The sequence below is a fragment of the Colius striatus genome, chromosome 16, assembly GCF_028858725.1.
Source record: "Colius striatus isolate bColStr4 chromosome 16, bColStr4.1.hap1, whole genome shotgun sequence".
Taxonomy (NCBI): Eukaryota; Metazoa; Chordata; class Aves; order Coliiformes; family Coliidae; genus Colius; species Colius striatus.
This window is the reverse complement of record NC_084774.1, coordinates 14698087-14725904: the sequence shown is the minus strand read 5'-3', so window position 1 is coordinate 14725904 and position 27818 is coordinate 14698087. Positions and strand designations below refer to the sequence as shown.

At 40.5% G+C, this 27818-nt stretch overlaps 1 protein-coding gene across 3 annotated transcripts in view; it reads left to right on the top strand.

Moving 5' to 3' along the window:
* TSHZ2 (teashirt zinc finger homeobox 2) overlaps positions 1 to 27818 on the top strand; it is a 227791-nt gene that overhangs the window by 141049 nt on the left and 58924 nt on the right. The window contains exon 3 of one of the 3 annotated variants that reach the window (XM_062009085.1): positions 12797 to 12877. The exons of the other annotated variants lie outside the window; for them this stretch is intronic. The gene's annotated coding sequence lies outside the window, so the exon portion shown is untranslated. Of the gene's footprint in view, positions 1 to 12796; positions 12878 to 27818 lie in introns of those variants that run through there. 3 annotated transcript variants of the gene reach the window in all.

Genomic DNA, 27818 nt, shown 5'->3' with positions numbered 1-27818 from the left:
ACTCAAGTATAGAAGTACATAAAATACTTTCTATATTTCAATGAAATTTACTATTAAAGGTTATGTTTTAAAATGTTAGCTATCGTTAAAAATACAAATGAATAATCTGGGTTAGTACTGTGGAAAAATGTGTAATGTACCTGGATTTATTTTTAAGACCCCTGTGAGGCTGTTTATGAGAAATTTGGTATACATTTTTCTTAAATATAAAGACATATATCTGTTTTATATTCAGCTTTGGTGTTTTCTTCAGTTCTTTTCACAGATATGAGTTTAGTAATATAATGTAAAATTATGTGTAATATACAACAATCAGACATCTCTATTCTCTTTCATTTAACCCGCTTCAAATCTGATTTTATTGCTATTCTTCCAAGAAAATCCATGAACGTTAGGGAATGTGGCTTTAATTAGAAGTAATTTGTATGTTGACTTAGGCCTTCGAAGAACATCTGTACATGCTTTTAAATTAAATTAGAATTTTGTTGTTGTCCTGAGTAAAAAGATGAGACAGAATTGTATTTGTCACTTTAAAGTCAGATGAGATTGGCTATAACTGTCAATATTACTGTCAATAACCAAGGCTCTCTGTGGTCTTATCTACAACTTTTTATAGAAAGAAATCTCTATAGAGTCAAATTTACCAACTTGACTGGGGAGATTTCTATTTCAAAAGACCCTGATAGGTAAACAGGCAGCTACCTGAGATGAACTAATTTGGAAGTAGAGTTGCTGCAAAACAAAAAAAAATGAGTCATAACGATAAACAGTTTTTCTCTCTGTTTCCTCCTTTGTCTTTTTTTAACCATCAAGTTTAAAGCTTCTACAGTGCTTTTTTTCTACTTTATAGGAGACAACTGACATTCTGTGGTAAATGGAAGAAAGAGCAGAGCAGAACTGAAAATCCTCTAATGCACTGACACTAACTTGCCCTCTATTGTTGAAAATGAGCAGGCAATCATGATTGTTCATCAAATGGCTCCTAATGCAGTTAAAGCATTCAGCTATAATTTCTCCTTGCATTTATAATTACTGTCATAGACTGCACACCTCAGTGAGCAGATTAAAGCTATAAACTATTTAGCCGTAGCTTTAAGATGAGGAACTTGATTTGTCTGGCAGCAGTTATTTGTTAGAGAGCTTGACACTTCACATAAAAATGACTCAACTTGATGAAGAACAATGCAGTTTAAGCAATGCAGTGATTTTAAATCAGTCATTATACCACGCCCTGGAAGAATTGCAAAGCAATTTGTTAAATGATATATAGGACACCTAGATAACTGTATGTGTTAAGTATACCAAAATAGATTTTTTTTCTTCTGTGGATTTTATTTTCTCATCCCTCTGAAACAGTAGGAGCTGCTCTGAACATCATGTTCCACTAGTAGCCAACACTTGTGTTACATGGGCAAGGACAATTATATGAATTACAAGTCCAAAACTATATGTTAGAGAATTTAGCTTGCTCTTCGTCTTTCATTTCTTCTTAGCACCAAACATTTGGGAGGAGCAGACATGCTGGGACATAGGTGCCTGCAGCTGTGTTCACCATGATTTTTTTTTAAAGCAGAGTTCACCAACAAAACTGAGGGTTCTGCTCACTGTGTCATCAGCCAGAAAGAATGGGTTCGTTGCAGTTAATGATTTAATTATTTAGTTTGAATGGGACTTTTCTGACATTTTGTTGCACAATGTTGACTTCTCAATGTTAAAAAAAATTCTGTGGGCACACCCCATTTTAAAATAAACTTTTACTGGAATAAACTGGGTAGCACCGTGAAGGAGAGGAGAGGAGACAAGGGAATTTAAAGAGGAATAGATTGGCCTTGCTGCAGTGCTGGAGGAGAGACACAGAGCCCATCCTCAGCAGGGAACCACCTCCAACGCATCACTCCTCCCTCAAAATAGTCCTGTTCTGGTGAAGCCTCAGTTCATCATAAATGTCCAATCCTTGGTCATTTATAACTGTTTCCCCAAAGTGGCAGGTCAGGATATTTTTTTAAGTGTAGCATTTTTAGATCTTCTAAATTTTCCCAGATAACATTTTTTCAATCTAGTAATAGTCCTTGTAAAACCAAGAATAGTGTGTTCTTGGCTTCCCTGAGAGCAGGGTCAGGCCAGATGATGCATCAGAGTGTGTCAGCACAGATATATGGTGCAGATTTACTTGCTTTTTATGAATACTGCAGGTTCCTATTAAGATCAGTATTATTTAACATTGCATTAGTGCATCCAACCCACTGGGTCAACCCATATTGTTTCTGGGCTCTGTATAAGCATACTGTATATGACAGTTCCTGCCCCCAAAAGGCAGGAACTCTTCTACTTACAAAGAAACAGCAACTTTTGAGTATTTTGACTGGATTTTACCTGACCTTGAATAGCACCTACCTCCTAGAGTATTCAGTATTCATAAGGATATCAAAATCTTGCCTTCTCCTTGCTGCACCTGATATTATTAAATGCTACAGCCTTCATAATCTATAACAGAACATTTTTACCCAGTGAGATTTCAAAGGAAAGATATCCAAGTCTTATTTATACATTTTACACCTTAGCAATCAAATCACAAAGATCAATAACAAAAGGAACAGACATGAGCAGTATCCAACCCTCAAAAGCACCTTTCAATAAAAATAATGTAATTTAGCTGGATGATCACTCGGTGCAAATATGATGGAGCACAGATGGAAAATGAGGAAAATTATAGATATGGCTTTATGGGAGGAGGAAAGTCGGAAGACATTTTTCACTATTTATTGGGATAATGAACAGATAATTCATGATTATTAAGCTGTAGTCTTCAGGCCTCATTCTGCCATCTCCTCCCAACTCCTTCGTTGAGAAATGGGTCTATTTGTCCATCTAAAGAGGGTCTGTTGAGGAAGGATCGGTCTTTACGCTAGTTTTCACACATCAGTGGAGTCACGCAGGATTTACACCAGTGCAGCTCCAACTCAGCATCCTGCTTGCAAGAAGAGGAGTGAGGCAGAACAAACAATGTGCGGCACAGAGCTTGTCTTAAATGTGACAGTGTTTCTTTTTCAAGGGCATCTCACTCTTGGGAACTGGGCAGCAGACTGGTTTTCTAGCCTGTGATAACGTTAAGACGCTGCACCAGGTAGCAAGATCACAGCCCCTGAGATTGCTCAGGGGACCAGTACTCACCCTGCCACCTCCCTGTGTTTGGAGAACCACATTTTCCCAAGAGCACAAGTTGGCCAAGCCCTTGAAGGTGTGAGGTGGCTGGAAAGGTTTCCTACACTCAAGTTTGCAAGAAGGATCATGCTGTGGGTTACAGCATTGACTCTGTCGTCTCTCCTCCCCAGCAGATGGACAGGTGGGATGTGGGGTATGGCAGAGGCCGGCAGCCAAGGGGAGGGAACGTCGGGGTGAGAGACAGAGGGAACGGCAGCAGCTTGCTGAAGTGGAGGGAGACATGGGGCCAGGAGGGGAATGTTCATTGTAGTAAATTTACACAATCTCTTTATTAAAACAAAACAGTTCCTCCTCCCCTCCAAAATCCCTACTGGTATACCAGCACTCAGCACCGGCTCTCTGGCAGGGGTCAGCACATGCAGCAGTGGGGGAGGGAAGGATGGGGGAGTGGAGGAGGTTGTCATGTCTAATGAATACCTTGAATGTATCGAGATATATATTTTTTTCATTTCAGAAAAGGTTCCATTAAGAGGGAGACAGCCCTAACATGTGCTTTGGCCCCTCATCAGATTTATGAGTATTTGCTCTGCTCTTTAATAGGAAACTCTGCAGCAACTGCCACCTTGCCTGCTCTCCCTGAGATACACAGTGGCTTCTTGGGGAAATGCACTTCATTATTAATGTGAATTTGTACGTTTTTATGACACTGCTTGGGGGAAGGGGCAGGCAGAGATTTCCTGGTGATATATGCTCATTTCTAACCATTTATTGTCCCAGAGAATCGAAGAACAATGATAAACCTTGTTATAGAAAGTGGAGGGTGCTGCAATGACATTTGTTTTTAAGGGAAAAGAGAGGTGGCGAGAGTGGCTTTGATGTGGTTGCTTCCCTCCACCTCATCCAGCAGCTGCATCGGATCAAGCCATAGAGTGGTCTGTGAAGCAGCAGTTGCTGCCTCCTCTCATCCACCTTTTCTCAGGTCATCCAAGACCGTGTGCTCGGTGATTTGCTACAGTGGAGGAGGTATGGATGAAAGAGAAAGACGTTTTCCTTTGGGAAGCCTGTACTGCAGAGGATCACAGGCCTCAGAGTGAATAAATGCTCTTAATTCCCATGCCCCTGTACCCCAACAGCCTCTTTTGGATTTGTTATCAAGTGACCAGCACAGAGATTCTGTGCACACAGCAGCAGCTGCAAGGCAAAGCAGGCCAGGAAAAGAAAGGAGAGGGTCAGGGGATGTGGTTTACCAGGATGTTCTCAACACCTTCCAGTTTCCCTTTCTATTGCCATACTTACTGTGATTAACACAACAGTGTGGGAGCTCCAGCAGGTGATAAGGATGGTGGGTTTGGACTGCACTGGAGAAACAAAAAAGTTCAGCCTTCAAGTTCACCCAAAACAGAGAGATCATGAGGACTGTGACCTCCACATGTGCTTTTGTTCCCCATTTCTCCTGCCTTTCCTAGCATTGCTCTGCACTGTCTGGTGATGGTTGAGGTGATGTTACTTTGCCTGTGCCATGCAGTCCCCCAAGCTCCAGTGCTTGAGGGAGCTTCCCTGGTCCCTGTTGGGATATTTGCCCTCTGCATCACTGCCAGCTTGAGCTTTCTTTGTGGTGTGGAGCTGTAGCCTCCAGCTGGAGGTGAACAATTGCCATGTTTTGCATTCATGTTCTGTTCCCTAGCCCTAAGTATGCACAGTCCTTTGTAACAGGGAGTGTGCACAACAGATGAATGCTGCTAAGACTTTAGCACATTTTTCTGCTGTTCTTGTATAGCTTTATCATAGTGAGGTAAGAACATCAGAATGGCCATTCAGGGTTAGGCCAAAGGTCCATTGTATCTGTGACCATGACCAATATGAGTGTAAGAACAGGACAGGCATGTGGTACCATTCACAGAGCACTCTCCCAGGCTCCAGATTCACAGTCCAGAAGTTTCTTCAGCCAGCAGAGATTATTTTCCCCTGCTCCTGGAGCTGCAGAGAACATACAAGAGCTGCAGTCTGTGCTGCCACAACTGTGGGCCTTTTGGGTTGAGCTCTGGAGATGCCTCATCCCAAGGCAGGGAGCAGGGGATGTACATGCAGGGGATGTACATGCAGTGCATGGCAGTCAGACTGGTGCTGAGCCTTCACGCTTACTCTTTGCACGTGGCTAAGGAAGGAATCACACTCAGTGTAGAAGTAGTATCTAACCTCCAGACCCAAGGGCATCACACTTTGTTCCATTCTCTTTTTGGCTTTCCTTGGGATTTTCCCATGACTCACTAAAAAGGCCTCTCTAAAGATTTCTCTCAACTGTGTGCAGAGCAGGACATGCAGTCTTACCGCAGAGCTTATACTGGCATGGAGCAGCAATTCAGAGGAGGCAAAACTGCCTGTTCTGTTGCACATGCATAATACTAGTTTGATCCCTTCTGGGTTTGCTTTCGGCTTTTCTAAACCTCCAAAGCACTTTGTGTGCAGACAAAAGCATTTTCACCCTCTCCTCTTGGAGAACTGTTAAAATCTCAAATGTGAAAGTGCCGTTTTCATGTTTTCTTTTAATGAAAACTCACAAACACTCCCTATATCAGAAAATCTCCAAGTTTCTATCATGATTACCTGAAATTATCTATCTCAATACACGTAACCAATATCATGGTGTAGTGCACAGCTGACAGTAGGTATCTTCATCACACAGCCCCACCTCTCTACTTCTCTCTTATTTCAAGCCAAGATTTAGAAGAACCTTTTTGTCCAGTCCCTGACTTTACTTTCTGCCACTCTCCATGTGACCTCTGTACAGTCTCCCCAAGCCACATGTGCATTGGTGCTCCAAGTGCCTCAGTAGCTGCTCAGCACTGATTATATTTCTGAGTGCCAAGACAATCTACTGGCACTGATCACTGTTGGGACTGCATCCTCATGGCCACCAACTTTCTTGTCAGGACCATTAAAAAGCCTGACATTACCTTTTACCTACGTCTTGGCCTACATCCCAAGGGACATCACAGAAGAGTCCCTCTGGGATATTACAGTACTGCAGCCTGTTTCTGCCTGTGTTCATGTGAAGTGAACACACCACAAACTTAATACTTCCTTAATACTTAAGGGCAAACTTCATACTTCCTTCATGTTTGCTCAGCTCAGGGACAAGCAGCTGAACCTGGATCAATCTTCAGTGAAGCTCATCCCAGACTAGACATGGACCGACAGTCAGGCTGTGGGTGGGCTTCCAGTTAATAATTCACTTCCCTTTGTAATACTATGGAGCCCTAATCTGTTGGCCTTGGGTTTTTATGGTGCAAGACCCAGGTTTGTCATCCAGGGAAAAAACTATGGAGGAGGTAATTCTGTTTATTTGATCAGTGGTTTTTTAAAACATTGTCTGTGCTCCCAGGAATTATGGGATGGACTTGTTCTATAAATCACAAATGCACAAAAAAATAACTCTCAGTATTTTTCCAAAGAGATTAGGGTGAAAGTTCCTATACTCATATTTTGTGTCTGGAAAAAAAAATATCAACAAGAGTGATAAGTATAACCAAAATGAGTGTAAAAGCACACCCTGTCACTTGTTTTCCATGTGCCATATGTTTTCTGAATCCTGCACCTCCCACATACAAATTGCATGCAATAATGTGGGGTGCACACATTACTCAGGATTATTTAGTTAAGCCCTGCCTATATGGAGAGAATTAACTTACATAAAGTCAAGCCACTGTGCTTTGTTTTGGTTTTTTGCTTATTCTGGATTCATAGAGTAGAAAATTAAAGATCCCACTGTGCCAGGCTTCATGTCATTTGGTTTTAATTTAATTCATCTCTTCAATTCTTCCTATTTCTCCTTCTCTTTGAGTATCATCAGTAGGTGGTCCAGGCATCAACCAGAAGATTTACTGGCAAGACTAAATGTATGAACGCTATGAACACATTGTTTTTCTGATATGATTTAATGACCTTTTTGGCATTCCCATGGCTGTTGAAATCTTCCATAATAATTCCCTTTGGCAGACAAAGCTCCTGTTGATCAGGTGAAAGCTGATGCAAATGTCAAATGTCAATACATTTGTAATCCATAAACATAATACTTGCTGAAGTGAGATAGCATTAACCAGAGTGCAGGAAGAGACACCCAGGATATGAGTTACATCTTACTGTGAACTGAATACAGACTGGGAAGGAATGCCACCTCCAAAAGCTTTCCTTCTCCCTGCTCTCTGTTCTCCCTCTCTCTCCTCTGAATTGCTGAACTTTGCCCTAAGAGGGCCTTATGGCTTGCATTTGGCAGAGTGAGTGTGGTGATGAAGGTTCTGTCCCTTGTTTTGACTCATATGAGGTTGGGATTTAGTTTCTGTCTTTCTAAAGGAGCTCTTTACAGTTCAGAGGTTTCAGAGGCTTCAGAATTTGATACTGGAAATGATTAGTTATGCAAGTTATTCCAGTAAATTAACAAGACCTCTTATATAACTTAGGTGTTGCAGGAATGAGTCATGACTCATTTATAGTTTTAAGATCCTTGGAAAGGGTGAGCCATGTACGAAGCCTGGTTTTATATACAATAAAGACATAAGAACAATCACATAATTTCCCAAGAGATTTTCTTAAGGGCCCTCTGCTTTGACCTTTGGCTCTGAAAAGCTCCAGTTTGTTTGACATTGAAAAAAAGCAAATGTGTGAATACAGTGCCATGAGCATTTGCACTTTGAACATGCTGGGGCTGAACACAGCTGAACTGGAAAAGGCTGCAGCAGCTAATGTACTGGGAAAATAGAACAGAGACATTTACTTAATAACTCAACTAATTCCTTTAGCTCACCTTGTAGAGATTTAACCTTTGAATGAGACAGTCCCTAGTTCAGAATCCCATGTCTCCTCTGTCCTCGTGTTAATTTTTAAATTATATATCATTGTTGAGAGGCCCTTGTGTTGAGCATTACAGGCTATTTTTCATGTCTAAAATGGGGAATTATAACTGAACGTTAGGTACTGGCTATAAATCACATAGAACAAAGTGGCATCTGCATCTACTCAGTAACAAGAGTGGGAGAATTATAACTTACTTAAAATGAGACAGGGGAGAGGACACAAACGTAGTAACAGAGATAATTGTGACTTGAGAAAACTAAGGGTTCTTCCAAGTGTGTGACGCTCTGGACTCCTGTTCTCTGGAGCTATTCACAACCAGCATTCTAAATGCACAGTCACAGTAGGAGCTCAGCCAATCTGGAGGGCAAATGTAGAGCTGGAAACTATTTGACATCCCCCTGCAATGCCACCTAGCATGCTGCAGTCATTCTGGGCCAGGGCTGGGGTAGGGGGGAGCCTTTTCACAACCTGGAAATAGAACTTTTCTCTTTTGCTCTCCCCATTGCTGTCCTCCATCAGCAGGCATGAGTGAGCAGAGACCACAATTTCCTCTCCCTGCGATATGTTTTTATTTCTAGTTGTAGCTATAGCCAGGGTAAGGAGGTGGCAGCACAGTGCTGTTAACAGAGCAATTATTGAGGCTGCTGGGTACGGGCTGACCAGCTCCTTCCCTGCTGCTAAGGGCAGGAAACTCCACTGCCTCTGTGCCTTTCTGAGCAGCTGTCTGATGATACAGTGATATCTTAAAAGACAACAAAATAAGCTGAGCACGGCCTCATTTGGTCCCTTTCTGAGAGAGAGATCATCTTTAACTCAGTATAGCACCTTGCATAGTGTGGTCTTGTGCCTGATATTGCATTTGGAACCTAATGCATCAATACCTTACATTAAACAAAAGCTAATTGTAAATATTTCAGCTTCAGATGCCAGGGGTCTCCAAGAATGTTTGTTGCTGCCTGTCTGTTGAGATATTCCTTGTTTTGGGGTCTTATACCTCCATCTGTACAGCACCAGGCACTGGAGCTGCTTAGCAAACTATCTGAACTGAATCTAACCAGGGACTTAGGGTTAGTTCTCCCTGCAATGCAACTCTCTTCTTAAAAAGAGCACAGACCTCCACAAAGAGATTTTACTGAAGTTAAAGCTTTCATTTTCTTTCATAACAGATAATAAAGTGTTTTTTTCAACTGGGCCAGGTCAATGTCCTGGCAGGAGACATTTCCTCAGGAATTTTTACCAGCATAGTGTTACCAGGAATCATCTTGCTGCAATCCAGTGAAGGTGACCTGATGATTGATGCAAAGTACTTTTCTGCTCCCTTACTGAATGTCCCAGTCTGGCAAGTGACTGCAGCGTTTCCAGGATAAAATTCAATAGTCGACACTTTCTGTCCCTCACAGCTTCCTAACAAACCCTGGCCTTGCTCCAGCACTCCTTCCCTGTGCCTGTGTGGGCTCAGAGGCAGTGGTCCCCGAGCAATAGGGTTTTATTCTCTTTGTGCTGTGCCAGGCACAACAGTTTCTGGCCCAGGACTAGTGTCTGAGTAACAGCAACTGTAATAGGTGCTTTGCTGGTTAGAGGCAAACTTAAGAACGTTCTTAAAAGCTTTGCAGAACAGAGATCTGTGTGCTATATATTTATTAAGCTGTTCAGCAGTAATTCAGACAGCTGAGAGTTGTTGAAGACCTGGTCTATCTAATTGTGTGTCTAAATCATAGTTTTGCCATGATCCAGAGGTACTAACATTACAGTCTGCACAGAATGGCTCAAGTTACACAGTCAGATTCCTGCAGATGGTCAGTTTGTATCATAAAATTTAAAATTACAACTTACACCATAAAGGTCCTGCCTCAAATTTATTATATATTACAGTACAAAAGCAAATTAATACTAAATGTAGTGAGCAGAGGATGAAATATTCTCCGCCCAGCTCATTGGTACATGTTCCCTTCAGAACAGAGCAGAATTGAATTGCCCAGGATCACTGGGGAAAATCACCAGGAGTGCAGTGCCACGTGATGCTGGGCTCCCTGGCTGCAGGGACACGGGAGGGACATCCCACACCTTGCAGTATGAGGCCCCAGGGCTTCTGAACTTGCAGTTGTGCTCTGTCTGTCCTGCACGCAAAGGCTGAGCTCTCAGCAGAATCATTTTATTATTCGTCATAAAGAATCATGGCTGTGCAAAGGGAAGGAGAGTGGGGACAGGCAGCCACTCTCCCTTGGACCAATGTAAATCAGGAGTAACTCCACTGCAAGTCTGCTGAATTATGTTGTTGTCACTCGGACATCAGACTGGAACCAGCCCCTTTACCTGCGATAGATGAGTGAAATATCTTACAACTGTGTGTCCAGGAGCCTGCTAAGCTTCTTGCAGAGTTGCTGTCAGTATGCCCAGGGCAGAAGCATATTTTTTTTCTTACTGTTGTACATAAGGGCTCTGCTGCAGCCGACAACATGAAATGTGTTAGTTCGGTTTGTTCAAAATGGAGTGTGTTTGTTAAGTGTTGCCTCTTTGATGTTGCGCTGCCATCTCCATCTTTGTCATCATTGCCCATCTTTTTCAATCTAATGAACTCAAACCATCAGTGCAACTTAAGTTCGGCTGTCTGTTCTTGCATAGTTAATATTAAAAATGTACTAACAGTGTGGCTGCGAAATCAAATTATGCACATAAATATGCTGGCATAGCAGAGGAGGCGGCAGAAGCTGAAGTTAGCAACATTGATGCCAGTTCACATTTGCAAATCAACCGTCAATCTGTCATTAAACATGTTATCAAATGATGATAAGTGTATGCTTCTTGCTTGCATTGGCGCGCTTATTCCCGATGTTGATGTGCATTAATGGGATAATGTGCATTAACATAGTCTTGCTTGGATGAACACAAAACATTTTTTATCCGTCTCAGTTTGTTTCCCCCTGTGGCCCCCAAGTAAGTGTTTTGTGTTATCAAATTGCCAAAAAATGGGAAAACACACTACTTTTAATTAGCAAAAAATTTGAGTCATTGTGTTTTTTTAACTTTTATCCCGACTCTCTCCTGTGTGTTCGCTCGAGGTGAAGGGGGGACACATAAAACCCACATTCCACTGTCTTCTTTAAGTAAAACGATTAATGTCAGAAACTCAGAGGCTGACAATTATGTGCTGTCTTAATGCACTGGCCTTTCATCTGCAGTCCTTGCTTTTGACACGAGTGATGGTTTCAGTTCAGCGACATGAAAGGCAGGAAAGGAAACGATCTCAGGCTTTCCCAGCCCATTGTGTGGTGCTGCACTGAGACATGGCGAGCAGTCCTTGAGCTGGCTTTATTTAACAGTTTTACATACAACCAGGTGAAGGTGGTACCTAGAAATTAAATGAAGAGCTGAAGAAGAATGTGGCTATTCAAAGGAGGGAACCGAGTTTCTGAAGGAACTTCCCACATGTTTGCATGACTCTTTTCCCCTCCCACAGGGCACTGCGTAGTCAGGGCTCCACTCATGATACCTGCTTCTGGTAAACCTCCAGGGATATTTACAGAATCTTCACTGGAAAGAGCAAAAAGTGTCTGAAGGCCTAAAGGCATTAAAAGATCCTGGCTATCACCTCTTGATAGACCAGGTGCACATCAGAGCAGTGTCCAGGACGTGAGGGCTCAGCTCATCAGCTGCCCAAGGAAGGCTCCACTGCCCTGGGGAGGATTTGAACAAAAATAAAGAATAGCACTTTTGTTTATTGTTTCTATTTGGAACTGAGTCATTCACCCCGGCTTTTGGAAAAAGTTGAGGAGGAATTCCACTGGAGAAGGAAAAGCATCTTTCACACTTATTTTCAAGCTCTTTTTAAATTGGAAATGAAGCCAGGTTCTTCCCAACCCTTGCAAACTCTTTAAAAACTTCCATATTTAGGCAGCAGGGGCAAAACTGATGATCTACCCAGGTCTTTACAGGAAAACAAGGATAGCACTGAAAATCAATATGGATAATGTCTAATCCTGTTCTAAACACCAGAAATTCTCCCAGGAGTTTTACTAGGATTTTACCAGTAATGTTATCAACTCAGGCCCAGGAGTTGCCCTAAAGGAAAGTCAGCCACTTGAAGTGTTTTATTTTTAGTTTAAGAACTAGAAAATAAAACTTTTTCTAAAAATTTAATGAAAGACATCATATTATTTATGTGTTTCTAAAATAGTAACTTCTTCTCATATGTCACAGATGTTTATAAATTACTTTTAGTTTGCTTATGACAACTTCTAACCTCCAAATGCTTTAACATTTATCTTGAATTTAAAAAATATATATGAGCAAAATAGTGGGCTTCTACAAACATTTTGGTAAGTGGGACAAATTTTTGATCACTCTTTTTTCTTTCTAATAATGCCATTAACTTTAGGCATCCTGTTCAGGTCTCTGATTTCTGTTATCTGGAAGAAGGGAGTAATTTTTTATTTTTTAATAATTATCTTGATTTTTAAAAAGTCATCCACTGCATTCCTCATTATTTCTAAATTGTGGATACATGAGCACAAGTTTCATAATCATAAAACATTAAGAGCAGTAATTGTATTCCTGTTAATCCAGGCTTCAGCAAGTCCCCATGTTTTCTACTTCTAAACAAACTTCTAAACAAACTCTAAAACAAAGAGCTTGAATTTTAAGTATATTTTCCCTTACACATCCATTACTGGCAGAATTTATCCAGTCCCTATTTTTTTTAATACAGTTGTGTAGCTCTGTGTTGCTTCTCCTCCATGAGCTACCTTGAAATTAACTTGTCAAATGTTCATCCCACTACTTACAGGAGATTCCTGATCAGATGAGTGGACCAATTTGTCATGACTTGGAGGAGAGGTGCTGGAAGTCAGATGGCATTAAAAAGGCTCACTGTGAAGGCTCTGTACAAGGAACTCCTGTGAGGCAGCTCGGGCTGGGCTCTTGTAAGGGACTATTTGTATCAGAGATGGCATTTTGAAAGCTAGAGTAAGATGTCTGTCTCAGTGTCTCAATTTCCATGTTGACTTTGACTTCTTTAATATATTTCCCTCAATGTGCTTCATCACCAGGACCCAGCTCACTGTCTTTTTGGACACTTGAGAAAACACCAGAAAAAGGTGCAAAACTGTAGAAAACTGAGCATTGCAAAACTGAACCCTGACCTAAATTATTGCTCATATTGTGCAACTAGGAGAAGCCTGGATCTGGGTTTTATCTTTGCTACTTCATCCAGTCGCTACTTTGAACAGATGTATTAATCAGGTGCATTAATTTACCAATTTTCATTAAGCAGTTTGAAACAATGAGATGCTGTGTTATTCTTTGTTATGCATAATGTCAAAGCAAACTTTGAATATGGGATTAGCAGTAGCAGAGTTACACTCCTCTGTTCTCCCAGTCTTTATCCTTCCTACTGTATCTTGTTCTATTATCTTCGGCCTGACTTTGGAGTGTTTTCAGTTTTTGTAAATGGCAAGTAATTAGTCAATATGTTTTCACCATATGTATCAAGCTCAATAAAGAGGCAACCATTGGCCTTTGTCATGGCACAGTAAGCGTTCGTTTTCTCAGCACTTCAAGTTACGCTGAGTGTGTGGTAAACGCCAAAGAATTTAATGAGGAATTTTACAATGAAACATTTGACATAATAATTCACAGTTCAGCTCAGTTCACAAATTTGGGGTCAGTCCCCTTTTAAGATCTCCCCTGTTGGTGCTGTTCACACTAGAGATCTTGCACGAGCTGCTCTCCCCTGCCTGGTGCCCTGTTTGAGCAAAGAGGCTGTGCGAAGGGTGGATAAATTTGTTATGACTCAAAATGGTCCCGTTTTACATCTTCTTGGCACAGATGCTGTGTACAACAAGGGAGAATTCTTGAAACCCTTCTTCCCTTCCAGACTGGCTTTTTACTTACCCCAAGCTAGTTAATGCATGCTTTCCAAACAGAAATTTTTGCTTTAAGGCTTCCACTGTTGCTGACTGTTAAGAATCTCAAAAAAAGGTCAGAATCTGGTCTTAACACTGCTGATCTAAAGTGGCATTTGCCCAAATTTTGCCATCTGAGCAAAAATATGTCCAGTATCTTCTAAAGAGAGGTGGGACAGACAGCAGCCTTTCCTGGGACAGTTTCCCCTCTGTACATGATGCTGTATTTCAGTTATCTGTGGAACAGGTTTCTGCATTCCCCTCTGGGTTTCCTTAGATTTGCAGATAAAATATTTGAACTCAGTTCAGTGAGTTACAGACATTTTGTTGAACATTTTGGGATATATACAAGAACTAATCACAAATAGGAAGGATGACATATTGTTTTACTACAGCCATGATTCAAATTTATGTGGCATTGCTATTGAAGTCAATAGGACTTTTTCCTGAGTATGCTTTGCAGGGTACAGAATCATTAAAATATGACAGTTAATAGTCTTGTTTATGTTATTATATTTAATGAATAAATATATCAGTCTGTACATCAAACTCAGTTTTGTTTATACTCTTTAATTGTAGTCTTATCTCCCCTAGAAGCATGTTATATCTTTTAATTTTATAATTATCCACTTTATTCATGTGTGACACTACAGAATTGCTGCTTAGATCCTATTAGACATCGGAATACAAACAGATGGAAGGCAGGCAACCACTAGGAAACTCAGATCTGGATCTGAATCCAGCTCCATATTTTCAAAACACTCAACAATTTCAGAACCAAAGGTCTTGGTTTGGATAGTTTTATAAAGGAGCAACAGTTGCAGAGTATGAGTCTAATTTATATAGCATCTCCAAACATGAACCATCACTAAGGGTTTTACATGATCCTTCAACACCTAAATGTTTTTCTGTTGCTTGAAAGAGACTTGAGCTTTAAAGACAAAGAGACACTTCTCACGTTGCCTTTTCTGAAGCTTTTCAAAAAAGGAATTCAAGATTTATTGGTCTGGGAGAGGGAACAGAAATACAAGCAAAACTTTTTAGCTTTATATTTACAACAGTTGTCTGGAAAGGGTAAATGCCAATCCATGCTCCAAGGACTGTTTTGGCTGAAAGCCACCAGGCAAAATGCATTTCGAGTCCTTGGGAGTAAAACCTCAGGGTCTACCTCCCTCAGGTAAGCAAGCAGCTCTCACTTAGGCAGCAGAATTGTGCTCATGCCCATTTCTTCTCTCTTATGTTTTTTAGCTTCTGTGAAGCTTCCAAAAGCCAAATAGAGGTTGCAAAATGTACATTTGAGTCCCCTAGACCGAGGCGGAATGCTCTAAGACCAAAGCAATCTGTAAGTCCAAGCAAAAGTGTTTTAGAAGGGTAAATTAGAATAGGATTTTTAAACAAAGTCTACAGATAACACACACCTTCTTAAAATCTCCTATACTATGAACCCTGAGATCTCCAAAGGCCCAGAGACTGATATGCTACAGTAAGGGATCAACCTGCTCTCAGCATCTATTTTCCAGGTCTGACTACAAGCAAACCCCCTCAGAGACTGTTGAATTTTATAGATTCCCTTCTAAAGCATCCAGTTTCTCCTGAGTCTGAAAGTTAACTCTATGCTCAAAACATGCAGTGTCACAAAATTAGTTATCCAGCCTCTGTGTTCTCCTTTACAATTGAGTAAGAGTAATTCTGTGCTTTTTGTCAGCACAAATTATCTGGGGTGGCACTAATTGCAAACCAACAAATACTTTGGCAGATGAGCCTCCTCCACACTTGAGTTAGATGAGTAAATCCATCAGCTGGGGGATAGTCAGCAAACTCATACTTTGCTGTGGAGCAAGGCTGAGAAGAGCATCTCTTCATTCATAGAGCGCATCCAATGCCAAGCTTTCTTGTCTGGGATCAAAAAAAGCCAGAATGAAAATTCTGAAGGTATGATACTTATACTGAAAAAGTTATTTTATCTAATTACTGGTATTTTAGTGATGAAAAATTTATTAAAACCCCCTGGATGTTATATGTGCACATGGGGAATGGCTCTCACATGATCCTGTATGTTCTCCTTTAAATCTGGTGTATTTTTCTGTTGATAGAACACAACAGATATTTACTGCAAGGTGCTTTTTCTGAAGGTGATGCCTTCTTTTTTGATCCAGTAGCTAAAGCATATGCAAAAGCAGGCTGAGAGAGGGGAACACCCATGCATAAAACTACAGCCCAGAACAAGTTGTTGAGATTACAAGAGGGTAGCTGGCAGGAAGAAACACATGCAGCCAGGTAATAACAATAAAAATTTTAAGAAGGTTACATTTACCCAGGCATATAAGTAGATTCTGAACACAACATCTTTACTTAAGTGTTTTTTCCTTCTTCTCTATTAGTGTGTCTACTTGCTGGGCAATATTTTACCCTTTTCCATTTTGAAAAGCTTCCTCACCTATCTATAGTTCGAACAAAACTTTTAGCAAGTGCCCTCACAGAAGTCACCCCTAAGGCAGCCATCTAAGGAAGGGAAAATGTACTCAAGAGACTGACATAGCCAAAGTGAATACTTTTCCCAGTTAGCACTTGAAGAGGAAAATATCATAATATTTAAACCAGTTTTGAAATCTTTCCATTAAAATAGAGGAAGGGGGGGGGGAAATGTAAAACACTAGTTGAATACAGAGAGAGGCCAAAGAGAGTTCAGTTACCATAGAGATTATTACTGGCAATTGGTACTCAACAGCAGATTGGGCTCTGTTACAATATTTTTATTAATCTTTTCTCTTAATTGGTTATTTATATGTTTTGGATCCATCTCTCTGCTGGGTCCAGATTTTACACTGTACCTGTCACTCTTTTTGACATGAAGCAGTAATGACTGTGCCAGATATCAGGCATTTCCTCGATTTGTAAACATTAGCAGGGGTCATGAGTACATAAAACACCACGTGGACAGGTCACCGTGGCTTTGGCTTTGGCTGGCAAAGGAAGAGGGAGACACATCACAAATGTGCTTAGGCTCTGTGAGGCTTCATCACGAGCACTCTTCCATGCAAGCCTTATTGCCATTGTAATTGTGATGACTTTTTGTAGGTACAGCAGAGAGGATGCAAAATGCCTTTTCCTCTTGCAGTATTCCCCTGTGTACAGTCATTTTAACTCATGTGCACTGCAGTGCATAAACTGATAATTTAGGAAATATCCTATTGTAAGGCCTTTCCCTCTCCTCCCAGCCTTCCCTTCCTAAAGATTCATCCTGTTGCCTCTGTGTGTTGCAGCAACTGAAAACACCCCGTGGAAGTATGCTTAGGGGACATTTTCAGTCATTCAGCTTTTAAAATTTCAAGTCTCAACTTTTTAGAGTGCCCCCTCCTCTATATACCTGACTTGAAAGGCATTTTGCACTGCTGCTGGTGGGTTTTTTTTTCTTTCAGCCACACCATTTGCCTTTAGGGAGAATTTTTTTCAGGATGCCTGAGATCAGCCAGAGCCAACTGGGTTTTCATCCCCTTTGCCCCTCTCATCCCCAGCCTATTGCTCCCTGTCTGCATCTGCTGCATTTCGGGTGCGGGGACACGGTGGGACTCAGCTGCAGGGAGAAGCTGAGCAGGGAATCTGCTCTCAACTACACAGTGTGAATAAAGTGTATTTTAAAAAAAGGAGGGGAAACGTGGGGTTTTTTTCATCTTTAATCTCCTTTAGTTATCAGGATCTCAAGGGTTATTTGTAATGATAGTAGGCACTGCATTTCAGATGGAAATGTGATTTTCCACCCTGACGATGTCACTTTAAGTAAACAAAGTTAATTCTGCTTCCTGCTATGCAAGGCCTAATCTCATTACCCAAACCACAAGTAGCATAACAGAAAATATTCCCATCTGTCAAAAGAACTTAAAATAAAGGTGGAAATTGTTTTTATGTTTCGCCCCTCTTCTTCCCCACAAATCCATCAATGGACATTAATTATCACATCAGACCTATTTAAACCTGTTCAGATCTCCCATCCTCTGCCTGTGGTTCCTTTTTCATTTGATGATTAACAATGTTTATGCTGCATCTTAGAGTTAATGCTCAGTTTTGATGAACTGTAGCTAAAAGCTGTGAACTGGATAGCTGACACATTCATCTTGCTGCATTCTGCTCTAAGGAGGCAGAAACCAGGTGATGTCAAGTCGGCTTGAGGCTCTCCCAAAGGTGATCCAGATTTTGCTCAGCTCCTTTTCCCACCTAAAATAAAGAGGAAGTCTCTGAGCCATAGACACTCCAGCACAGAGTGAGAGAGTTAAGACTGGCTGTGCTGACCCAGTGCCCACAGCTCCAGGGGGTTTATCAACCTCTTGCACAAACACCTGTAGCCACAGAGGTCCTGTCCTCACCAAAGCTCTATGAAATGTCAGAGCCAGGCAAGCCCTCAGTGCCACATCACTGCCACCACACAGGGCCAGGTCATGAGCACACTGCTATCTGGAGTTTGTCTAGCCTCAGCACACTACCAGGCATCTCCAAGGCAGTTCCTGGTGTGCAGAGTGGATGAGGTCAGTGTTGTGCAGAAGAGAGCTCAGCCACCCATCTGTCCCAGTGCTAACAGCAGTCCCAGATATGCATGGAACAGCTCCATGGCAGTGCAGCACCGGTGAAAGCAGATGGGCTCTAGAACAGGGGCAAACCCTGTGGTGCTGGCATGCATTTTCAGCACTCACAGAGCAGGGTAACTGCCATTTCCATGAGTGTAAATCCAGAACTTCTTCCCTGGATTTAGCTCAGTATAAAGGAATTGACACTACAGACTCCAGTAGGAGCTCAGCCAGTGCAGGAGCAGACCCCCACCTTCCTAGATCTGACTGGGAGCAGAAGAAAATCCAAACATGCCATCTAGTAATTCTCAGCTCACTTCAAACCAGCAGCCACCAATCATAAGAGGATCATTCATAAAACTCTCCAACAACAGTGTTTTTCATCCCCTCTTCATTTAAAATGACCTTTATGTGATGATAATGTCTGCCTTGCTGAGCCTTAATTGCTTAATTAGAGAAGCAGGTTCTCTATTAGACAAACATTTTTTTAACTGCATTTTTTTTGCAACTATGAGGCTTTCTTTTATTTTAAGCTCATCAGTAGTATTTTAAAAGCTTTTAAAAGACACTTTCAAGTGGTTATAGTTTATTAATTTATTTATCTATTAGTTCTTTGAAGATTTTGTTTTCCACTGTCTTCCTGAGAGATATTTACAGTGGGAATCTCTCCCAGTAAGCATTTCTCTTGCTTTCACTACCACACTCACATAGCACTTTGCAAATAATACTGGATTTTGGTCAACAGCTGTTATAAGTTCTGGGTGTGCTTGGGAATTTATTTAACGGGGCAAATTCTTAGGGCTGATCAGAATATCCTACACCTGCTTTACACTTGGAGAAGAGAGTTTGTGCCCTCGCTGAGAGCTCTGGTAAGCCTTTCTTTGAGTTTGATTGCCATGTTCTCCTCAAGCTGGCCTTTTGCAGCAGTTTCAGTTTTAGTTTCTTTCTTATATCAGAATTTTGAGCTTATTTTTATAGTGGTGCTTTTAAGATCTAGCCAATCAATCTGTTGCTGTAGAGTTGCTTCTGACTGCATGATTGTTGACAGTTTTCAAGAAGCCAATGGACTCTATTGTACTGTAATGCCATGTAGGGTTTGCATTAGGTTGGATGTTTTTGAGATAGCTTTATTATACTTATGTGGTACACTGAAAGCAGAAGGTTCCAGAGGTGATTTGAATATTGCTGATCACAGAGAGGTCACACCAAACCAGCATTTCTGAAGTAAGAATTGGAGCTGGAGTGACTATGTTCTTGTAAAAGCCTCTGCTATAGCCAAGGCAGCAAGAACAGCATTATGAGTGCTGCAAGCAGCCATACAACAGAAACAAGAAGAAACACTTGAGGTACCCCAGCCCTGAGAAGCAGAGATATTTCTCCCCAGAAACAAATGTCCCTTTGCTGTGTTCTTTCTAAAATAATATGTTGCTGAAAATAGAGAATATTGCCATAAAAAGTTAAAAGGTGAGTCATAAATGGCTACAATAGGAAAAATGGACCAGAAGTGACTTTAGGCAAAAATGGCGATTAAATTACTTGAACCATTTTCAGTGGTCAAATGGGAAAGCTTGGATTCTGTTCATAAAAGGGCTTTGGACCTATTTTTGGTCTTTTGGATTCTGAAAAGAATTTCAAAGGCAAATTTGGCTGCCTCTTTTGTTACTGCTTCTATAACATAATTCTGTGAGACTCCGGTTGTGATTGTGTCCCCATTGCTTTTAGCACACTACAGGCAACCAATGAGAAACACTCCTCTCCACTAAGGCTAGGAATCTATGCAGCTGGGAGCAAGGAAGCACTGTTATCCTCACCTGGGGGATGCAGAAGGGAAAGAATGTTAGTGGCCACAGTCAATAGTAAAACCTGATGAGTAAAAGGATGCCCATACTTAGTTGATAAAATAGGATGTGCAAGAGGTCCATTCTTTTCAACTTGTGTTTTCCAGAATCTTAGGTCTGTTGCCCAGACTATTCCACTCTGATTATAACAGTTTGGAGCATGGCAGGAGTTAATTGCACAAGGTGATATGGCTTCTCTTTGGATAGTTCTGAATAGTATTTTGGGCAGGCTTTGCTCAAGCTCCAAGCTAACAAAAAGCCAGGTGGATGTGTTGGCATGGTGCTAAGCCCTACGTAATACATCTGTTGGGAAGCAAGGTTTATTAGTTTGGCACCACACTCTCTGGATTTCAAGGGTTTCGGATAAGTTCTGGCTGACGTCCCATTGGGTCAGACTTACCCCTTATATGTGCCTAAGGTAACAGGGGAGTATGCAGTCCTACTCTTGCTGATTTGCAGAGTTCCTGTGGCCTAATACCTGTGTAGCTTGCAATGATACACTTGTGGGGTTTTTTTTTCTGAAAGCTTATATCAGTTAAGTATAGGGAAAGAAGTCAAGAGTACATTTTGAAGTGGGATGGGAAGTTCATGTGTGTGGCCAGAAAAAGTACTTGCAAATGGCAAAAATTTATGTTTTCCTAGCAAAGGCCAAAACCACTTAGAAATGATCTATGTCTAATATGTTTGTTGTACCCTGAGGTCATAGAGGGATGTGACTTTCAGGGGGGAAAAAAATGGATAAAACTTGCAGTTCTGAAAATATGGATTTTACTTTAGGGCATTTTCAAAGGCTTTTTTATTGTGTCTACATCCAGTACTTCACTTATACTTTTCAATTCCCATATATTATTCATGATGTCTATATTAGTAAGTTTGGGGTCAAGCCACTGTTCTCTGTTAATAGTTTGTTACAAATAACATTGCTTGGATGCAGTATTGGAGCCTCTCTGAAACAACACACTGGCAAAATGAATTTCTTTTGTGAGGTTCAGGTTTCTTCCTCTGCTTCAGACTTTCTCTTTTTTACCTAATTCCACGCAAAGCCTCGGTAACAGTTAGGTCATGTAGCTGTTCCTTGTGTGGAAGGTTTAGAAGTGAGATAAAAGAGTTGCAAAGCAGAGCTAAAAGAGCCAAAATATCTGGATTCAGTTTCTGCCCACGCTGTTAAGGCAAATAAATATAAATCAGGGAGAGATGCATCTGCAGACACACACAAAGGCACACACCATGTGTGGGATGGAGAAGAAATTGGTGCTTGCATTGCCAGAAGGAAGTATTATCTGCAACAGGTCTCCATAAATGCAATTTTTTATTGAGTAGCCACAGAAAACCTGCATAATATTCAACATGTGGTGAGAGTCTATCAAGTTTATTGAGAGTGTTCATTTCCTTACCATTAAGGACAGTCTGATTTACTTTGTTGAATCCTTATCTCTCTTCTGCATTTGATATCCCAAAAATCCCATTTGGGGTTTGGTTTGGTTTTGTGTTTGGTTTGTTGGGATTTTTTTTTACTAAATGTAAGAGGATCTAGTGACAAGGAGCTGAACAGCAGGGCTTGGTGTGTGTGACTGGGGACCCTCCTTCCTGCACTACCCCTGCATGAGCAGCCTGGATTCACAGAGGGACAGGAAAGCCCATTGAACATGATATACTTTGCTAAGGCAGTGTTGCTGGCTTTATTCTCCTCCTTTCTCGCTCCTCCTCTTTGTCTTTAGACCTTGAAACAGATGTAAAAGTTCATATTCAACTCAGGCCACCTTCGTAATAATTTCTGAGGAAAATCTGAGTGGATTACAAAGAAACTCGGTCTGTGCAGCACGTGAGCACGGTCGGGTTACAGCGTTGGGATCAACAACCATTTTGGTATTTAAACAAAAGAGGAAACTTTTTTTCTCTATTTTAAGGAACGTTCCTGAGACCAAAACATCCTATTAAGGCAACATAGGGCTGGCGACAAAGACAGTTTGATTGAATCTGTGATCTGCCAATTTCTAATGAATGGGAAGAGAAAGAAAAGAGCAGTAGAGATGAAAATCAACTAGAATTTCTCCTTTTACTGCTTGTATAAGACTGCTCTCTGTAGCTTCAGTGGTGGAATTCATTACCAGGGATAAAAACAGAGATTAGGTTAAAAGAGCTTTTCACTGACAAGACCTTATTCACAATGAAGTGCTTTCACCCATTCCTTTCAAGTTTGAAGTTTTCTGACTGTATATAGTGAGTGTTATATGGTTATAATAGTTTGTATTGCAGTAGTGGCTAAAGGCAACAGAAGAATCCCTTTTGCAAGATACTTTACATACACACATTAAAAAAATCATCTCTGCACAAGATGCCCAAGATGATTTTATTTCTCTTTACTGTTTCTTTTCCTTTTTTAAAGGAGTATCTGGTTTATGGTTGCAGTTTTGAAAACTGTTACCTTGTTGAGCAGTTTAGACTAAGCATGAGTCAAAGACAGCCTCTTTTTTTATAGCTCCATCTTCCCAAGTCTGCTATAAATGCAAACAGTGAATAGATGCCCCGATGTTAAGATGCTGATACTCGCATTGTACAGAAAGTGCCAGTGTAATATGTGTGAAGTAACTTTATCACAGGCCATTTTGTAAGTTCCCTTCAGAAGATAAATTTTCCCCTAGTAAAAATGTGTAAACTGTATGCAAAATTGAGACAAAAAAGGAAAAAGAACAAAAGTGCAGTTATACTGTACTTTTGCTGCTTCCAAGATTTTTGCTAGATTTTCCTCACTTGAACAAAGGAACCAAAGTGAAGTGCTTGTCTGTTGACTCCGTGTTCTGCAAACCAAAACCAGGTGAGTATCTGCTGAGCGTTTCCTGGGCTCTGTCTGCTACCCCTTTGGGTAAATACTAAACTTAGTTTTAATCTCGGATTAAAGATTTGCCAAGGACTAGGGCCCAATCCTTTTCTCACATCATTTTCTCATGAAGGAGCTTTTCTGAACTCAAATGATTCACTCCTGACTCTGAGTGCAGAACTGGGACATATGGCACTATATCAAAAGATCTATTAGTTCTCTCAATAAAACAAACACGTCTTTTGAAGTTGTTTAGCTGTTTCTAGAGCAAAGAACTTCAGAGAGCACACTTTGACTATTGGGTGAAAAGGAATCCTTGTTTCACTCTTATCCCTGCCTTTCCACCCTCTTCACCTTCCTCTTTTCCCTATTTGACTTCTCTTCTGTTAATTTTTTTCTGAAGGAACCTTTAAAGTCTGGTTTGCAGTAAAACCTTTTGCCAGAACAATAATTTTGGTTAGGAGTGCCATTCTGTGTTTTTAACAGCACAACCTTCAGCATTGGTTCAGCTACACTAAAAAAATAAGTGATTTTGCTGATACGGCTTATTTCATTGAGGGAGCCTGTAAAAACTTAACTGCTAGAAACACTCTTTAGTCAGGACAAGCTGCATTTGTATTGGTGAGGTTAGCTGGTGTAGTTGTAAAATGTAGGGTTGGCCAACAACTTAACCCTCAAAAGTAGTCCTGTTGAAATGTGCTTTCTTTGAGCTTATTTGGCCTCCATATGCCAAAGAAAAGATGATTGTAGCATACTAAATTCACAAGACTAATGCCTTATAGTGATTAAATTCAACTCCCTAAACATAACATAGGCAACTCCCCAACTTGATTTATGGAATTTAATCTCATTGGGTAAAAAGCATAGCTGTGCTAAGAGGAAAAGCCATGCCTGTGGTTCTGACTCTCCCTTTTCTTTGGTGATAGTATTTTCATGAAGATACTATTCTAATGTGCCTTGATTTCCCCATATGTGAAACAAATATCCTATCTATCGCAGTGCTATAGAGGCTCAGGAGCTTGACTACAAAACATTTTGGTATGTAAGAAGTATGAACAGTGTTGTTAATACCAGTTTGATGGCTCACTGGCCAGTTTGTACTACTGAAACTGTAGCACTGCTTACTGGTTTTGCTGGAGAAATTCCAGCCAGCAAACCCATGCAATGTTGTTTGTCTTCTGCTGTCATCATAACTATTTCCTGAGAGCTAGAAAGATGTACTCCTTCCTTACCCTGCTTGCTGTAGCCCAAAGGATCAAAGAGAAGGATTATAATGGTTATGTTCAAGCAGAGGAGTTGTTGATTGGGATTTATCCTTTTAAATATGTGTAAGTCATAGAAGGCTTTGCAGTCAGAAATATTGACTTCATTGATCCATGCCAAGAGCAGAAGAAACCCATGTGGGCTGAAGTGGAAAGGCTGTGCAAGATGTTTATAATAAAGATGTTATCTGATAAATAAGATATTGCTTTATTCCTGACCAAGGAAAATTAGAAATCCAGACTTTAACTACACTGGTCAGTTCATGCCAAGTTAACTGTGGCATCATTAGTCTTCTGTGATCAATATTCAGCATTAGCACCTTGCATTCCTGTTTCTGGTCAAATGAGATAGCTACACAGGTCCTGGTTCTGCATTGCTTATAGTTTTTACAAGGAGAACATCTGAATGAATCAACTGCAGAAGCATAATGAACTATAAATGCAGAGAACATCCCCTTCATCACTCGGGATAAAGCAAATGTAGTGTAGGTCATGATATTGCCTTTGAAAACAGCTGAAATCCCCTGTCTGATTAGCTGAGATTGCAGAGGCTGATGAGGGAGGCAAGTGGGGTTAAAGGTGTTCAATGTTAAGTGGGGAGTGAACTGTCACAAGTGGGGCCCTCCTTTAGATGGGTTGGAGAATCTCAATCTGTCAGTTCACGTGAAGAAATAAGAATTCTTAAAGGAGCAATAGAGTTGCTGCTGCTGCAGAACAGCTGGCTACAAGGCTTCCTGAAACATATATCAACATGTGGACAGCAGGGATGTGATTTTTGGGGAGGCATCTGGGGCTTTTGCCCCATCTGGAGCAATATCAGCTTGTCAGCCTGCAATTACAAAGTAGAGGAAGGAGAGAACTCTCTCAAAAAGATGTCTCCTGGTACTGTAGAGAATAATGCAGGCTCAGAAAGAGAGCCACTTTACAACCACTCTGGCCAATATCCATTTTCTCCTTCATCAGCAACAAAGCTGTTCTGTCCAGTCTGTGTAGGAAAAAAAACACCCCATATCTGCAAATGGTCCTCTCCTTTAAAAACACAAACTTCTGTGTTTTCTGCAATACATTCTTGGTCATCCCCCTGCCTTAAACTTTTGAACCCTGTTAGCAAATACACCCTGAGCAGAGTAAGGGGGGAGTCCTTACCCCCCAGAAAAAAAATAAAACAACCTGATCTGAAGAATTCTCAAGGGGACAATTGAGCACTATCAAACACAACTGCAGTAATACTTTACTGTCTGCTGCAGATATTGAGCCCTCATTGCAGTAATTGTCACGGTGACAGAGCTGGGAACACTTGCTGTAATTAGGACAGTTGTTTTGTCATGTGTAACGATCTGAAGAGAAGGAAGGAAAAGAGGCGAATGAGCACTAATCTGCTATAGTGCAGTGAAGGAGAACCATGCAGCACACACCAAATACAGCACGGCTGCTAATATATTGTAAATTCAGATGAGCAGGCATTTTGAGAAGGTGAAGAAATAAATGTTAAAACAATGCATCTATTCAGGGGAATTTATGCTCTCTCAGGTGTCTGCATCTAGAATAGCAAGTGCAGATGTTTTTCTATACAGAATTTTTGAAGGTGATTCTGGTGATATCTAACATAAATCCTCAATCAAAACCATGTGTACACATGTATATAGATATATACATGCATGTAGATCTATATTTCTATATACATCAGCAAATTTCTATAGGTGACATTTATCCCCAGCTTTGCTGCTCCAGCAGTTTGAGAACATGTGGCACAATTTAGAAAGCTGGACACTCAAGTGTGTAACATGTTTAAAACTATCAGTCAAACTATTTTCATTTCTTTTAAATAACTACTTCAGACTTTGTTTCTATTTCTTGTATGCAGACTAGTATTAAAAAAGCCACAGTTCTGGATTTGTAAGACCCAGAGCTATAGGGTATCAAGTACTTCTTGGGTATTAAGGAAGTAAGTATTAAGCAGGCAAAATAAAATTGTACTATGGATTTCTATAACGTTAAGATCATTTTGAAGCCGATTAGTTCTTAGATAAAATCTCTCTCCCTCAATGCCTGATCAGGTAACATTCCTGTATCAATCCCATCATTTTCTTACCTCAAAAATTACCTGCAGGTAACTCAAAATGTTGCTGAGAAGTTAAATGTATGTGGTAGTTATAACCCTCATCTGGTATAAACCTCATCTCAACAGAGTGCTGTTGCTGAATGGCGAAAACTGCAAGACTATTCAAGTAAGAATTGTGCTAGCAATGGTTAGAGACAGTAGCATTAATTTTACTGGTTGAAAATGTCACATGCAAAGCATTTTTCAATGAGAAATTGGATTTTCAACTATTTTTTTCTGCTTTCCACAAAATTTTTGACTTTTTATTGCACATCTGGAAAGATCTTCAGACCAATAACACTTGCCACTTCGTGTTCTTTAGTATTCTTTTTAGTGTTAAGCTAAATTTAGCATTCAGATTTTCAGGTCTTTTTTTAGCTTTCCAGTTTTCACTTTTCAATGAAATCTTTCTTTCACCTCTGAAGCCAGTCAGAGTTTTACCAGCTACTTCAAAAGTGAAATCTTGGTCCTAGTGATGTTTTACTACATGAAATCATTCTTGCAAGGACCATAAATGTCCCTTAGAGATTATCAACTTGTAACCTCTATTTTAAAAAGGTTACAGGGATGACTCGGGGAACAACAGACCATTTAGTCTGGTCTTGATTCCAAGGAAAACATAATGATTAACCCAGAACTCTATTAACAAAGAATTAGAGGATAAAATAGAATTAATGACAGCCAGCAGGGTTTCAAGGAATATAAATCTTGTGAAATAAACATACTGACTTTTTGACAGGACTACATATCTGCTGGAGAAAGGTAACTGGGACGATATAATATACCTGGATTTCTCCAGGGCATTTGACTTAGTCCACCTAATGTTTTGCCTCATTAGGTATTTAAACATGTGTTAGATGTTTTAAATACCAACTCACCAATGGATCTCTCAGAGTACTTGCTGATAAGGAGATACCACTGGAATGATTCCTCTTTCTAAATTGTTTTGGCTATATAATATATATACCAATGATCCAAGCAAAGATGTAAAACACATTTGATGAAGGCAGCAAGGTGACACAGGACTTGATGGAGCAGTGAATAATGAGGAAAAAAGTTGCTACTTAGAAGCAAAATGAATCTACAGGTAAAAGGGGTTTCAGTTCAACAGAATTCATTTTAATATAGCCACTTAAAAAGAAAACCCTGGGGGAGAAAACATATAGATTATAGCTGTGGGTTACATCTAGTCCATAATATAAGCAGATATCTAGCTGGGCAGTCACCTCAGCTGAGTACATGGTGCAGTATTTTCCCCCTAGGGGGGAAAAACCTATTGTGTGTAAAGGAGCTAATAATATATTCAACAAACAAACAAAAAAGTAAG